Below are 16,529 nucleotides of genomic sequence, written 5' to 3'. Positions count from 1 at the left end.
ATGCTCATTACAAGTTCCACACCCCCCAAAAAACAAAAAAAACCCAATAACAATAGCAGCAATAACAATAACAACATAGGAATGCTTATTTTGATCGATGGTAATTATTCGATTGAACGATTGTGTTTAATCGGAAAAGGTAACCTTATAAAACATATTTATTAAAACGGTATTCTGAATAACGTCAATAGGTGCAAAGATTGGATTAGAGAAGTTAGGAAACGAACAGAACAAAATGAAAAATGGGAAGCAAATTATTTAACTTTTCCTGTCATATCAAAATTATTCAATTATCTAGTAAGCCGTAAACTTTGTATGAAGTTCTGATTTATATGGCGCTCTAAATTAATTTTAGAGACTTTTTGAATTAAACTCGATTAATGTGTTCCATAAATCATTCCTTTCCCACGATTTAGATGTAAAATAAAATGAATCAACATCTTTGACGCGTTTGTTTCCATTTAAATCATAACCATATTTGCCAACGCGACAAGTGAATATTACACAATCATTCCAGAGCAAATTAGATTGTGCATTTCAATCATTCATTTTACCGATCGTTTCATTCAATTAAATTTCCATGTTTATGTCATGTATATACACTGCTCAGAATTGATATATTCTAGTCATGTATATTCGACATCGCCTGTAGTGAAAAGAACATGGAAAAGAGCAATTTGTTTTAAAATTACAACCCAGTGCTGATAGTATAGACTACCATCATCTCTGTATGTGTTTGCCTTTTGAAGCATGTTTTAAAGCATTTTATAGCAAATTATAACAATTTTCGATGTTTTAAATATTCTTATTTCTATTCCATTTTTTCCCAGAAATTTTCAATTCTTTCAAACAACACTAAAAATAAAACGAAGAGTAAGCAAGGAAACCAAGATTCGAGCTGAAATCAAAAGACTATTTGCAAAAGATAAAGACTAAACAAAGAAAATAAACACACACAACAGAAAGAACATGAAATAACCAACATAGCACGTACAATGACACAAAAGTAAAAGCACTCCGGACATCCATTTTAAACTGGGAAGATGGACCAGGTGCACCGGTAGGTAATTATCTTCTGCTCTTCTAAAACAATCATGGAGTTGCTAATCAAATGTCACGTCCGGAGTAGATGAAAGAGAAAAGAAAACTATCTCATGGTAAGCAAATCGCATCTCGTGATGCAGATGGACATACCATAATGATCCATGAGTTCACTAAGACGACGATACAACTTCTCTGATTATGACTTTAATCTTATAGCAAAATGATCCTTTTTCCAGCAGCTTATTTATAAGACATCTAGCACGGTACAAAAAGTCAGTGTAGTTTCGGTAAACTCTGACATAACGTACGAGTTGAGAGATAAGGTCAAGATATGAGGATGACCGCAATGTTTCTGTTGTATTTATGTCGATAATTTAACATTAAATTTGGGTTGGAGTTTTGCCAGACTAGCACGAGAATTTAATGTGATGATCTTTAATTTCAATACTAGCCCTAGTGTTTGGGAGTGCCTGGAAAACATTTTTACTTCATCTACTTGGCATGTTCTATATTTCGGTTGAGTTCTAAAAATCTTCGAAAAAAAATCTTGAAATTCATCAATGATTAAATAAAAATGATTACACTTTTCCACCATGAACTTCTGTTTAGTGCATACGAAATATTGTCATATTTATATCTCAAACCTAAAACCTTCCAATGTACTATTAATAGCCAAATTCGCTTAAGAAGTGATTAGTTAACATCTATAAAACTCAAACGAACTATATTATTGTATTTGGCTTCATTCATAATTAGACGTAAATTTCTAAATAAGCCATTCTATGACTAAACCACTTTCCTGCAGTTTGTACATAACTATGTCAAATAAGTGTGATGGTATGTCAGATTTTGACAGTATTACTGCCAATTATTAGTTAATTAGGAGGGATCTGTCAATCAAACCGTTAATTAGAAATGCCTTTGTAATTATTGAATCGTCAAATATATAAAAATGTGCCGTAGTAATTAGTTTCTTTACAGCAAAGAAAAGAATTATGTAATACACAAACTCCGGAGCATTGGTCTCTTCCAGGTCTGCACTACTTTTGCCCTTCCAGAATATTAGTGGAGGAACGTCAACGGTACGGAACTGGAGCTGCCTTGGAGTTTGTGTAATACAATCACTACAACAGTAACCCGGATGCAGCAATTAGGGCAAAACAAGTCGATATATGTCAAATAATAGAAGCATGTAATAAAACCGACCTAGTGACACTCTTCCCTTACCGTAGGAACCAGGACAAAAAATTCGAAATATGTCAAAAACGGCCAACAGCTTCAAGTATATCAAAGCTCATTAATAAGTGTCTGTGATAACTAACTTCAAATTCAACAGGAATCGCTCACTCTACATTTCAGGTGTTGAAAAATGTTGAGAAATCTTTCGAACAAACAATGTTTTTGTCGGTCAACATATGCTATATTTTTTATTCCGAAATTCCTTCAATAATTTGATTAAACATACCTTTATCCCCATCACGAATCAACAATGCAAACAACAATAAGCCTATGAAAGTGTCATTTTTGTACTCAATCTGACTGTATTTGTTTCTGGATTGGAAATAAACGTGAATTTGGTTGGTTTTTGAAAAGCATGAATCTTTCGATAAAAATTGCAATATACATCACAATTTGCACAATATGTCAACCTTTATGAATAGCAATTGTCACAAATCAAAAAAATATTTCGCATGATTTTCGCTTTAATTGAACATATAAAATATGGGACAAAGTTCACGTCAAAGGTGAATAAAGGGAACCAAGATGTTAGCGGAATTAAAAAACAATGTAATCCAGGAACAAAGACTAGATAGGAAAAAAAAGTTACACAAAACAAAGAACATGAAATGAGCACACAATAATACTTGTATAGAAACAAAAGTAAATAAGCAACTCTGACTCCACTAATCTGGGAGCATGTACCAGTAGCACCGGTTGAATAAGAGTACTATGCTTTCCTAGAAACATTCGCCGAGTTGCTGCTCACAAAAAGTCTGGTCTTTGGAAGATGAAAGAGAAAAATAAAACTATGACACGTAGACCAAATCGGTTCTCATGGTGCATATGGATACACCGTATCGATCCACCAGTTCATGAGATAACCATTTAACTTCTGTAGTAATGAATTCAATCTTGTATCAACATAACCGTGATCCAGAAGCTTTATTGTAAGGATTCTAGCACGCCTTAGTTTCGGCAAGATCTTTCATAACGTATGAGTTGCTAAATGAAAACTAATCCATGTCAATCGAGCCATCACGACAAGTCCAGATAAACTTTTCACATAAAGTTCATATCACGTGACTTAAAACTTCACATTAATTTCACATGAACAACATTAGCTTTCATAGAAAAATGTAATATTTTACTTAAAACAAAAGGATTCAAAGTGGCCAACAGAACTAGTCTTTACACAAAAAAAAAGAAAAAAAAAAAGAATAAAGAAGAAGCAAAAATTGATTAATTAAAAGAAGTATATGTTTTGTTTTTAATTCCTGTAAAGATAGTTTTCTATTACTTGAATTATAAATTTGGTGTAATATTTGTGTTATTGAAAACTTACATCTTTTTTTCTAACGGTCTTGGACGTTCTTCTGACGGTTGAAAAATTATTTATTGATCTGTAAAATAATGACGCAAGAGTAATCAGGGGAACCCAGGTTCTAGCGGTAAACAGAAGTATGTAATTCAGGGACAAAGACCACACGTGGAAAACAGACATACACAACAAAGAACATAAAGTAACTAAAATAATACATACAAAGTAACAAAAGCAAACGAGCAACTCGGACTCCAATAAAATTTGGAACAAGGACCAGGTACACCGGTAAGGTAAGCGTCCTGTGTTTTCTAAAAACACCTGCCGAGTTGCTCATAAAAAGTCAAGTCCTGGGTATACGAAAAAGGAAACTAACGGCATAAGAAAATCCTGTTTATTTTTTATTGTTTGCCTAATGAGAAGACCGTAATATAATTAATTATATAATAAACTTTGCCCTCACCTTTATTTCATATTCTAGCAGTAAAAATGATCTTTCCTCACCTTGCTAACCCAGAATTATTGTAAGTAAAACACAACAATGAATGTTTGACCAATAGAAAGGGAGATAAAAGGAACCTGGATTTGAAAGGTAATAATGATAACCTAATCCAGGGATAACGACTAGGCAAAAAAATATGAATAGACTCGCACAATGCAGATAATGAAATAACTAAAATATCACGCACATGGACGCGATTGTAAATGTGAAACCCGAGCTTTACTAAATATTAGTGACATGAACGGGTGCACAGGTAGGGAGGGGAAATGACCTTTAACATAGTCATTAGTTGGTCATTATAGCTAAATTTTCCTTTGAATGATTAACAAAATGACGTCATGCAATCCTGATTTAAGAAACGTACCTTCTTTCATATGACGAACAAATAATTAAAACAAATCTGACTAGCTCTTCAAGTTGACAAAGTTGATAGCTGTATATTAATTACGGCATTGGAAAGGGACTAATTATTACTATATTAATAGTGTTTAACCACTCAATGTGCCACATAGCTAGTGGTATTCAGTATAAATGAACACACTTTAAATATAGAAATTCTACTACTAAGCTCAAGATGATTAATTTCCAATCAAACCTCTTGGAAGTACAAATAGGTCCTACCCTTTATAGTATATGGACCTTTTAGAAATTAATTAAGCAGTCTAGAGTTGTTCGATGAATTCCCACAAAGACTAACATTCGAATATAAATCTAAATAGAATGAAATTACATGTCTCAATGTGATCAGCATTCAGAAGTATTAAATTTGCGTCTAATCAGATTGCAATCTTTCTTTGAAGTCTATCAAGGTAGGAACTAATATGTTTTCCCAATAGAGCGAAACAAAATTACACCTTTAATAAATATATAGGGTTTTATCATAAGATCTATTTATATAAACGATTTTAATATGTTTTATCGTTTTTTAGAATCAACAAATTATCAAAATTGAAATGCATAAAGTCTACACAACAAACTTCAATATTTCGAACAAAAAGCTAGAACAGTAATAGTAAATGAATAAATAAATAAATATATAAACAAATATTAAAAAAATGAAAGAAAAAACAAACAAACATTAAAAAAATGAAAAAAAAAAACCAAACAAACAAAAAAAGAAAAAAACAAAACAAAACAAATGAAACAAAAATTATTATTACCTTTCGTATATAGACGATTTATTATTTCTAAAGGGTTGTTTGGAAAAAAAAAGAGAGTTTGATTTACATTAATATGCTTTTTAGTGGAGTCCATGTTGCCCATTTACTTTTGTGTTATTTTAGTTATTTTATGTTCTTTGTTGTGTGTGTTTTTTCATATTTGGTGTTTGTGTCTGTGAACTGCATTTCTGTTTATTTTCGCTAGACCTTGGTTCCATTGATTATTGTTAAATCATTAAGAACCAGCTATTTCTAGTGTGAAGATTCTAATTTATATTCTTACTATACCGGTTAGTATTTGATCCTATGAACTTATCGAAATATTACCAAGGAAACTTTTTGGGACTAAGTGATGTGTTAAAAAAAAACCAGCAAAAAAGAAAACAACCCTTTAAATTACAAATGAAATAGCAAACAAAATATTTCGTTTAGATACAATTAAACAGAGTTTCCTCAAAAGTGTTTAAGTGACATTCCATTTTTATACCCTGCCACACAAAGTAGCGAGGTGTTATGTGATACCCTCCGAAAAGTTGCGTGTCAGTCCAACGACAGTGTCCAGATAATTACTTAAAATGGATCGATGAAAGTTTGCAAAGTTGTTACATTCTATAAGATGCATGTTAAGTGTAATTTTCAGCAAAATCCAAAATGTAGTTTTAGAGTAAGACCATTTTGAACATATTATCGCCCCCTTTTACACCACTACTTAATGGTCAATCAGTGCAAACGTATAAAGACTTTATACAAAGACAACCTAACCTAAAAATGTTAGACTAGAAATTCTAATGCACTCACAGATCAGATTTTCATTTTCATGGCAAACCAGGATATAGAACTTGTAGTTCTAACTTTGTCTTCTATTTATATTTAATTTTACTGATGTTCGATTCCGTCCATCTCTATTGAAAAATCTCTATCTCTATAAGAAACTTGAGTATTTTTTTGTTTAAGAGTGCAAACAATGTATATTTATCTAGATATTTTGTTCCTGTTCAAGGTTAAACCTAGGACAAATAGAGAAATTATTCTTCTCAGAACTACGTTAGGTTTAAAGAATCCACTTGCTTTCTGTTTACAAATCAGGCAAACGAAAGCCTGAATCTTGGCAGGCAGAATAAAACTTGAATTAAATAATAGGATGAAAATGTTATAATAAAATATAATTAAATTCTATTCTAAATAAAACCAAAACAAAGGATTAACAAAAGTATACATAAAAGTAAAAAAAAAACTAAAAACAAAAACAAAACAAAATAAAACAAAAAAAAAAAAAAATAAATAAAAAAAATCACAATAAACAAAAAGAAAGTGTTAGAAGGACAAAGTGATTTTAAGTTAGAAATGGACAATATATTGAATGTAATTCATGGTCATTTCATTGCAGTTATATCGAATCAGGCAATCAAGAATCATCCCCCAAAAGCAAAACCCAATCAAAACAAACAACAAGAAAATAAATTACAACAACAAGACAAGAGATACACCATATGACGATCCTGGTCATTAAGCAACTTCTTTTAGTCTTTTCAAATTGCTAATGTCGTGTACCGTATGCTGAAGAGAAGAAAGAAAAATAAGCAGATAACCAATGATGGAACTGGACATAGCTTTGATATAACGCATTAAGAGAATACCTTTTGTAAAGATTAAGGTTACTTCATTTTTTATTTTTATGATAATCAAAGAGTAATATTCGTATTACATTGTTAGTTTTGAATGTCCCCTAACTTAAACCACCAACTTTCTTCATACTTACTCACATGTAATCATAAATTAGTAAACAGAAGTTAAAGCCACTTGCTTTACTTTTAATCCTTGTAATTACATTTCTATAATTGTAAAGTTTTAAATCATATATGATGAATTTTTTTAAAGTTTGTTAATATAGTTATATATAGTATTCTTTCAAATGAAATGACGCTCATTTCTATGATTTCGATATAACTTGTCAACCGCAGCCGGAAACCTACTAAACAAACAAGCATATCGTTATAACAAGCTCGTTGTCTAGACAAAATAAATTTGAATTGTCATCTTTGACATTGTAATTTAGACTGCAATAGTAAAATACTACCATTTCAAGATGATACATACAACTCCATCAAAACTGGATTTAAAGAAACTGTTATTTCAAATGATATGCGTCAACGAAATGAAAATGAACGAAACGCTATATTTTATAAATAAACGCTCATTAAAGGTGTAATACCACTATTTCGGAAACCAGTCGGCTGAACATGCAAGAAAGTAGTTTGTAATGACACGAAGTAGTCCCATTATTGCACCCTATCATTCTCTTAGTTTAGTAGAAGTATACAAATTTGGTGTCATCTGAAACTGAATGAATCAGCAGTAATCTAAAAGCTTCATTTTCTTTATTCAGTGTAGGGTAAAACAACTTTTGAACAAAGACTCTAGGCCCCTTGATATGGCTAAATTTCAAAACGAAAGTAGGATTTCTACACCTGTCTACTTTCACTTTACCGTCCTTTCTTAGAAGACACATAAAGTATGTTGGTATTTTTATGAGAGTTAAGGTAAAGGGTGACCATAATGAAACCCCTTCAGCACCATCTCTACTGATGTAGAACAAATTTGAGCCTTATAAATAGCTGAATTTAACATAGAAAGTAATGGAGACAAGAAAGAGTGGTATGACACCTTAAACTAGAGACCTTTCTAGATTTTTCAACAAAGGTCAATATCTGTCACTTTCAATGTATTTTGAACCTTTGTGACGAAAAGACCTATCTAAACCAAAACAATTTAACCATTCAATCTGAAAGGCGTTTAATTAATGTTTTTACTGTTTATAAATATAAATTAATCATCCATTTTTTCGTACAAAAATATTACAAATATATATTTTGATTTATTTGATTAATTATCATTCAACTTTTTGTCGTGTGATACAAATCACGAGAACATTTTACATATATTTTGTTTGTATTTACTTAAAAAAATATCATTCAACATATATAACAAATATAACGTGCGAAAATACTTGAGCTGGTTAAATGCAAATATCCTTGTTTGGTTTTAATCGATCACACTTGCTTTAATAATGAAAACAAATGGTTAAACAAAAATTGTCTATTTTTGTTCCCGCTACAATCTTTGTTATATTTATTGGACCAGCTATCAACCATTTAGATGATTTTTGCATATCGAATAAACTCAAACAGATTTTACCAATTATGATTATTCAGTAAGGTAACTTTGTCATTCGAAACACCTTAAATTTAAAACTAGTCACTATCAACAGTTACTTCTCGTTATCAATACTGATACAAATCAGTAATTTAACGGCATTAAACTCAAAAAAAAAAAACAAAAAAAAAAAAAAAAAACGAGCATACTTAAACGGTTAATTTCAAAAATCATTTTTTATTATTTAACATCTAAAATAGTCGTCATAATTTGCGCAAGTTAAAAGTCATCAAATGCATTAGCTTTTGAATGCCCATAATATCTCGTTCAGTACCATTCTATGTAAGAATCAGGCAATGGGTGGCACACATTATATTTCCCAATTTGGTCTTTTTTTGCATCAAATACATTCAACACATTTAGAAACCAACTGTACATCTATTTAAATTCATCCTGAAGCATCGGTGATGTAGATATTTATTTTACTGCTTATATAAGGAAAAAGTTTGGGAAAATTTTCCCGTCATTTTTCCACAGTGCATTTCAATTAAATTTTACCTATGAATGTCTTAAAAAGGCAAACTTTTCAAACACTTTGACAGTAATTTCTTGAAGTTATGAGATATAAATACTTGAATTATGCAATAAAATGTCTGTATTTTTTCTTTATGTGACACACCTTATACACATTTTGCTTGATTCTTAGACGGAGAGGTACTTAAGAACTAGCATATATCATTACTTCATAGGAATTTTTTACATTTTGAAAGATAACGTTTTGACATTTAATGTAGCATTCAAAATATTAAGTTCAAAGAGAAATATCGATACATATCAGAATATGACATTTATTATTACATGTGGAAGCAATCATCATGATAGCTAATCTATGAAAAAAAAGACAAATTGAATAAACAATAACAAATGCAACACATTGTGCAAAAAAAAAAGAAAAAAATAAGAAGGTACTCTTTAATGTGAAAATAAACAAAGATTTCAATTAACATCGCATCGCATGCTAACATTGAAGTATTCTTGGCCTTGACCTGACTTTTTTTCATCCCGGTGAGGTTGTTAACTCTTTGACATATTGACCATATCCTATCCATTCTCGTTAGATTCTTTACGTAAGAAGGTACTTATAACTGTAATAAGGGGATACTACCTCTGGTCTCAGTATCGTGAATACTCTCATATTGAGAATTTCACCTAATACCGTAAGTTTTTCCTCAAATCTTCATCTTGAAGTGACGCAATCTGTCTAAGTTTGAATTGTGAATGCATTCTTGAACAATTTCTCCTTTTGATACAACGGTATACAGTTAGAGTGCTTTGAAATAAAATGCAAGACTGTTGGTTGCCATTGAATCATACTAGTATGTTCACTTTTCGTGTTAATTATAACTTCTTGAAATACAATATCAAGTGGTGAATTCAGAAATTCCAAATGGAGGCTGACTGGCCTAAGCGGTGCCCGCTTAAGTTATTCTATCAGCATGTGCAGTATTACAAAATTAAAATGAACATTAAACACTCATTCCTTGTAATGCACATGGTAGAACCTCCAAGTGATGGATTAAATTTTTAGTATTATTATTTGTTGGAATAAGATCGTCCTATTTATTTCATGCTAATGCTGCTATTGCGAGGTTAGTTCTTGAAACACATGTACAGCATATCAAAATGAGCAATATATCAATGAAGTATTTTTGTATGCTATATAGCTAACCTCCTTCGATCCGCCTATGACTACATGCATGTAAGTGAAATCAAACCCAATACCATGAAAAACAATGTAACCTAAACGGTTTATAACGTAGTGACCTCTCTATACTAATTAGCTGATTATCAATATCACCAATTAATTTTACTAATTAAATGTATAGAGGCCAATGATGGGCTTCAATAAACTCCAATATCATAAAATAAGAAATGATATTATATATCACATTTTTATAGCCCAATTTGTTAAGTAATTGATACAATCCATAATTAGTACAACTTATAGCATTATTTATCAGCGAAAAGGAAAATAAGTTAATTCATTACATGATAAATTGTACTCTAACAAATCGTAGTCGAAAGGCAAGGAATCAATTACTATTGTTATCAAGGCATAACTATTGCCATGCAAATTTCAAATAAAATTGAAATAAGATCATTTGAATATTTACTAATAAAAGCAATCGAAAATAAACATGCAATGAGTTTGTTTTTAAATACACGAGGCGTTTTGTAACATGAACTATAGTATTATCTCATATTTAGTTCTGAGCTTGGCACAGTGGGCTTCCCAATGGATCAAGGAAATTATTTCTGGTTTTGCATTTGACAAATCATATAACAACAAAAAACAAGAATTGAAAAAAAAAAAAAAAAAACAAAAACAAACCCCCCCCCAAAAAAAACAAAAGCAAAACAAAACAAAACTTAATAAAACAAACAAACAGGTGAAAAAAACAAATGCGAGCGTTTAAATGTATTCATTTTGTTCAAATAGCTGGCATATTAGCAATAAAAAATGTAAGTTTCCGATAGCATGATATTATAAAATGAAAATCCTTGACAGCATACTTTTCTTTTGTAATACAGATTTGGAATTGGTTTTGTATATTCATTCAGGTCGATTTGGCGACCCTAGAAATATATTAAGTCATATATTTTATTGTTCATATTTAACATATAAGATGTTTTATTTCAATGTCAATAAACAATGTATAACAATGTATAACGCACATGATAAAAATAAATTTATTTCAGTAATATCATGTAACTATTCTAACCATAATTAAATTAACTTGCTTTGTGTTGACATTACACCGCTAGGTGACATCGCTGATTTTGAAATCAGAGGTAATATGAGAGACTTTCTACAACAAATGATGTGAATCTGTGTTAAAAATTCAAACAGTCACTTCCCAATTGCATACCTTACTTCCATCAGAACGATTTTGAGCCATTCGTGTTTAAAAGCATAATATGCATATTTAGGTATTAGTCTTGTAGTGCATTATCTGAGCGGATGTACGTCAAAACACGGATGCTGAAAAATATTGTGCGCTTTTTTTTTTGTTTCTTTTTAGCAAATGGTTATAATTTTTCATATAAAAGTACAGAGTAAATTCTGACACTAAAAACTTAATGAAATTAATGCTTCAGAAAAGAGGCTTATTTTAAAAACAAAACAAAGTAAAAGTAGAAAAAGTCTATTTTTAGTTCGACTTGTTCTTGCGTACCAAAGTTTGTGCATTTTTTCTAAAATGGACCATACCGCTAGGTGACATGGACCATAACATCCTTTTTCGCATATTTATTAATATGAAAGAAAAGTTTATTTTAAAAAATGAAAATTTAAGATTTAGTATAGAAGCTTACGGATCAAATAATACAACACTAAGACCTATATAAGACGTCGCTTATATTCCATCTGTTTAAAGATTACATATTGCATGCTATAGGAAAAATTGGAGGGAATGGCTCTGCAACACATCGTTTTACATGTATACAATCTTGCGTCATTTCCCAAAAAGAACTGATGCGTTCCGGAATTTACTCCGATATCGTTGTCAAGATTCAAAGTTAAGTTACAGGAAATATTTTATAAGAATCCGTCATATAATTTAATACTAAATATACTTGTTCGAAAAACTATTATTTTTCCAAACATTCATTTTATGTTTAGCATTAATTTGGTTATCAACATGATTTTATAATCATTTCAGAACTTATAGCGTTAATGGAGCTTTCCTTGATTTATGTAATTAGTGGTAGAACGCCAATGTTAAAAGTTGACCAAATTTATTGTTATAAGTAATCAATAAGACGAAAACTCCAATTATCTACCAATAGGGAGAAGCATTGCACAATGATAGGAAACTACTTTTACTGGTAAGAATGTTATATTATTTTCTTGAATTAGAATTTCATTATATCTCAGATGTCTCGTGTTTCTTAATTATAATTCAAACGCCTTAATGAGGTTATGATTGGCCTATAGCAATTGTAAGCTTGTAAGTCTGGTTGCGATATATTTTGATCTGCAATTTATATTGTTGAAAATAAAAAAATAAAACGAAGACCGCTTTCTATTTAATTTGCTTCTTCGGGGTACAACATTATAATGCACTATTATCATCGTTATCAAAAATGAAATGTTTTGTTCATAAGATTATAGTTTTTACTATGAAAAAAAAAAAACAAAAAAAAAAAAAAAAAAAACGCTCTCCTGTTTCTATGTTAGGGACACATCCTCGTAAATTCACAAGGCAACGTGACGAGAATAACAAGGCCTGTTTTTTACGTAACGAATATTAGACTGGACATTGGACTGAATGGAACACCACTTTAGGGGGTTGTAATTATAATGTCATATCGTACTATAACAAGCGTTTAATTACTTTACCCGTTATCTCTCTATTAAACGCATTGGCCCCATGATAAAACAATCCTTGTTAACTTTATAGTTTAGTCAAGTCAAAGATATCTATAATACTTAACTGTATTCATGCACGTTCTCTCTTCCCGTAACTATACGTTGTTCTATGGATATTAGAAGGAATTTTCAAAAATCATTATAGTTTTGAAAAATAAAGAGATATTCCTATTTTGTGATTGGCATTCTGAATTTAATGAGGATTGGATTTCTGTAATTTCAATTCCTGCGAACAACAAAGACATATGGTAAGTAAAGTTTTCGTTTTTCTTTTTCAGGAAACTAAACGGTTTTTAAGAAATGAAGTTATCAGTAACAGCGTTATCGACGTGTATTGATGTAGCAGTCTTTATAAAAATCAGACAAGAGAATTTAAAAAACCCACCAATTTTACTTTTCTTTCCTATTCAGATTCATTTACATACCACATAATACATGTAAAACTTAATTTTTCATTTAGGGGTTGCGAATTTCAGATAAAATTTATATAGATTGCACATGAAATTAGCACTTTGCAAGAGTTATCATTCTATTCGTGATTTGGTATGATTTGGTTGGCTTTAGTGATAGGATAAGGTGAAATTCCCTCAAAAGTACAGATCTAAATACAAAAAAGACTATTGACAAATAACATATATATAGCACACATAGACCATCATTTGTTCTGTGCGTTTTTCTGCACCAGGAATCACAGTGCCTAAATTTTATATGGACTGCTACTGAAATCATGCTTCACTTGCATTTAAGCATAAGTCTTATTTGTTGTCATTTTCATTGGGGTTATGCACTCTTCTTTATTTCACATTCAACAGAATAGGTAAACGTTAATCAGCAATGGTCATCTTCTTTCTTTTTGTTTTACGATAGTTAACGCTGTTCGTAAATATTTATGTTTATTTTTAGTAGCTTTATATTTCCAGTGTCAATTAACTTTCTATTTATTCTACACTTTTTCAATTGCAGTCAGATTGTTTGATATAACAATTAACAGTTATGTACATATAAATATGAGTATTGTATACATAAATAAAACTACTTAAATTGTAACAATAATTGGTCGTACATTATCTCTGTCTTTTTTTCAATAAAGTGTTATATAACCTTTGAAAATAGTAATCTCCCTTTAAATTTTTAGTTTTTTTTCTACTCTTAATCTTTGATATGGTATATAGCGCTACATGTCTTTTTAATTGAATGTTTCCACTTATACATTTAATTTCTAACTATTATTCATTGGTCTATTGCTTGAATTGAACAGTGCGTGTGGTTGGTATTATATTTAATCTTCATGCCACCACATGGAATTAAATCTAATATACCTTTTATATAATACAATATCTTAATTTTTCTGGTAGAATATTATTATGGATATTTCATATATGAAATAGTTTGTAACAGTATGAGTGTTTTATATACAACAACTACATGTTTTTTTTACACAATGTCATTTATGAGGATACATAAAAAAATGTCAAATTGTTATCACTGGATAAATAATGATTAAATAATATAATAATCAACTATTCCAATCTCTACATGCATTTACGAAGTATTTATATGTAAATACCATATGAAAATACTTGATAAACTGTAAAATAAACGCATTATAGTAGCTTGTATAGACGTATATCTGTTAGTCCTATATCTACGGTCAAGGTAAATACACAAATTAAAACAAATTACCTCCATGTCTTTTTAATGTAAAGATATTTAGGATGAGGTTCATACAAAAATAAAATTTGAATTTAACGTTTTCCTCATCTTTCATTAATAACGATATTTGGACAGAAAGGAAGTAACAAAAATACTAAATTGTTTCTTATTTTTAGTGCGTAATGAAAATTGGACAACATAAATTAGGTACTGAGATGAAAGTACTTAAATACATGGATACCAATTTTCGTGGATTAGGGAAGAAACACAGGTTCGTGGATTTTTTTTCAATTCGTGGTTTTGAGGTTATAAATATACACACCAATGGAAAACTTATTTTCGTTGGGAACCAAATTTCGTGGTTTGGCCTGCCCACAAAAACCAAGAAAATTGGTATCTCACGAACATTAGTACTTCCAGAATAAATTCTATTGACAAAAATATGCCACCGTACATTTCGCTACAAATCACTAACAAACAAGTATTTTGTTCTTCACTTACCCTGATTTAATCACCTTTATTTGTTTTTAATCCATTATTGGACTAACTGGAAGCGTTTAAGCATTCTTTCATCACCTGCGTATGACATTTTCATATCAAAAGTCATACGTTATGCAAGAACTTGCCGAAACTACGCGGGCTTCTTGTATCATGCTGGAACTCTTACAATTAGGCATCTGGAACAGGATTGTGTTGCTATAAGATATAGGTCATCACTACAGAGGTTTTCTGGTCGTCATCATGAGCTCGTGGATCATTATGGCATATCAATCTGAACAATGAGCACCAATTTGTTATCCGTGTCATTTCTTTTTCTATTTCATCTTCCCGAATGTGATATTTTATGGCGGGTGTTTCTAAATAAGCAGATGATGCGTATCCTACCGCTGCACCTAGTCAATCCGTCCAGTTTTTAGTGGGCTCTGTGGTGTTCATTTATTCTCTTTCTTTGTAAAAATCATTTGTTCCATGTCTTGTCTTTGACTTTGAAATATATTCTTCTGATTTCCGTTCAAATCTTGGCTCCATTGATTACTTTTTACAGAAGTTTACCCAAGGTATTATCTAATCACATTTCATGATTGTAAGATTAACATGTTCTTGAAAAACCACCCAAATGCAGACTTAAAATAAAAGACGATCGTGATAATAAGTGTGAACTAATAAATCAGTCTATTTATTCTCGACTCAAGTTTATTTCTAAAAAAAATGTATAATATAGTATCATTGCGAAAGGTTTCCCATATTGGCTTAATTATTGGTACGAGGCTAGGCATATTTGACTGAGGCGTAGCCGAAGTCCAATATTTCTAGCCGAGGACCAATACCTCAGCCAATATGGAAAAAACCTTACCTAATTATACATTTATTGGCTAACTAGTCCAAATACATTAGACCAATATGGATTTTAAACAGTCCAATATGACGTATTGGACGGCTAAATCCCGTATTGGCGCACTTTTGTATTGTGTATTGTATTGGCAGTTTTTATCATATTTAGGCCAATATTCGAACGTTATTTAATAATAATTCTTATTAAGCAGATGTCAATGTTCGATAAGCCAGCAATTAATAATTAAATGTACCTTATGCAAATTCATATATACACAAACATAACATGTATCATGTAATCTTAATAACATGATGAAAAAAAATCATATCGGAACAAATAATTCAAAAATGAAGTAAACAGGTTTGGTTAATGTTTACTCAAGTAGTAACTGTATCGGTGAAAAAATATTAACCAATTATATATATCACATGTTAGAAATGGTTTATTGTTGGAAATTGCGCATTTTAAAAGTTCTTAGAACTTGGGTAATATGTTAAAGGCATACACATTATTAAAAGAACAAAGGAACATCCAATGTCAAGCGTAATGGAATAAATTTTGGGTGGACTCCAGTATGCCAAAACCCGTTTTATGTGTTATAACAGTATAAAAAAATGCATACCTAATGTATATGCCAGTGACGTTCGAATAAATATGCGTTTTTTTTATTTCTTTGATGATATCAATAAAACCGCAATGCTAAAATATTTTGA

General features: G+C 30.5%; 1 protein-coding gene across 1 annotated transcript in view; it reads left to right on the top strand.

Moving 5' to 3' along the window:
• The first annotated feature begins 12,925 nt into the window (after window positions 1-12,925).
• The window catches only part of LOC148603060 (secretin receptor-like), a 135,801-nt gene continuing 132,197 nt past the window's right edge, over window positions 12,926-16,529 (top strand). The window contains exon 1 of the mRNA XM_088551772.1: window positions 12,926-13,078. The gene's annotated coding sequence lies outside the window, so the exon portion shown is untranslated. The remainder of the gene's footprint in view (window positions 13,079-16,529) is intronic.

This window comes from Perna viridis, chromosome 11 (genome assembly GCF_037379345.1).
Source record: "Perna viridis isolate PV_CMFRI_1.1 ecotype Kerala chromosome 11, ASM3737934v1, whole genome shotgun sequence".
In the NCBI taxonomy this organism is placed as follows: domain Eukaryota; kingdom Metazoa; phylum Mollusca; class Bivalvia; order Mytilida; family Mytilidae; genus Perna; species Perna viridis.
The sequence above is the reverse complement of the archived record's forward strand: the minus strand, read 5'-3'. Positions and strand labels throughout refer to the sequence as shown.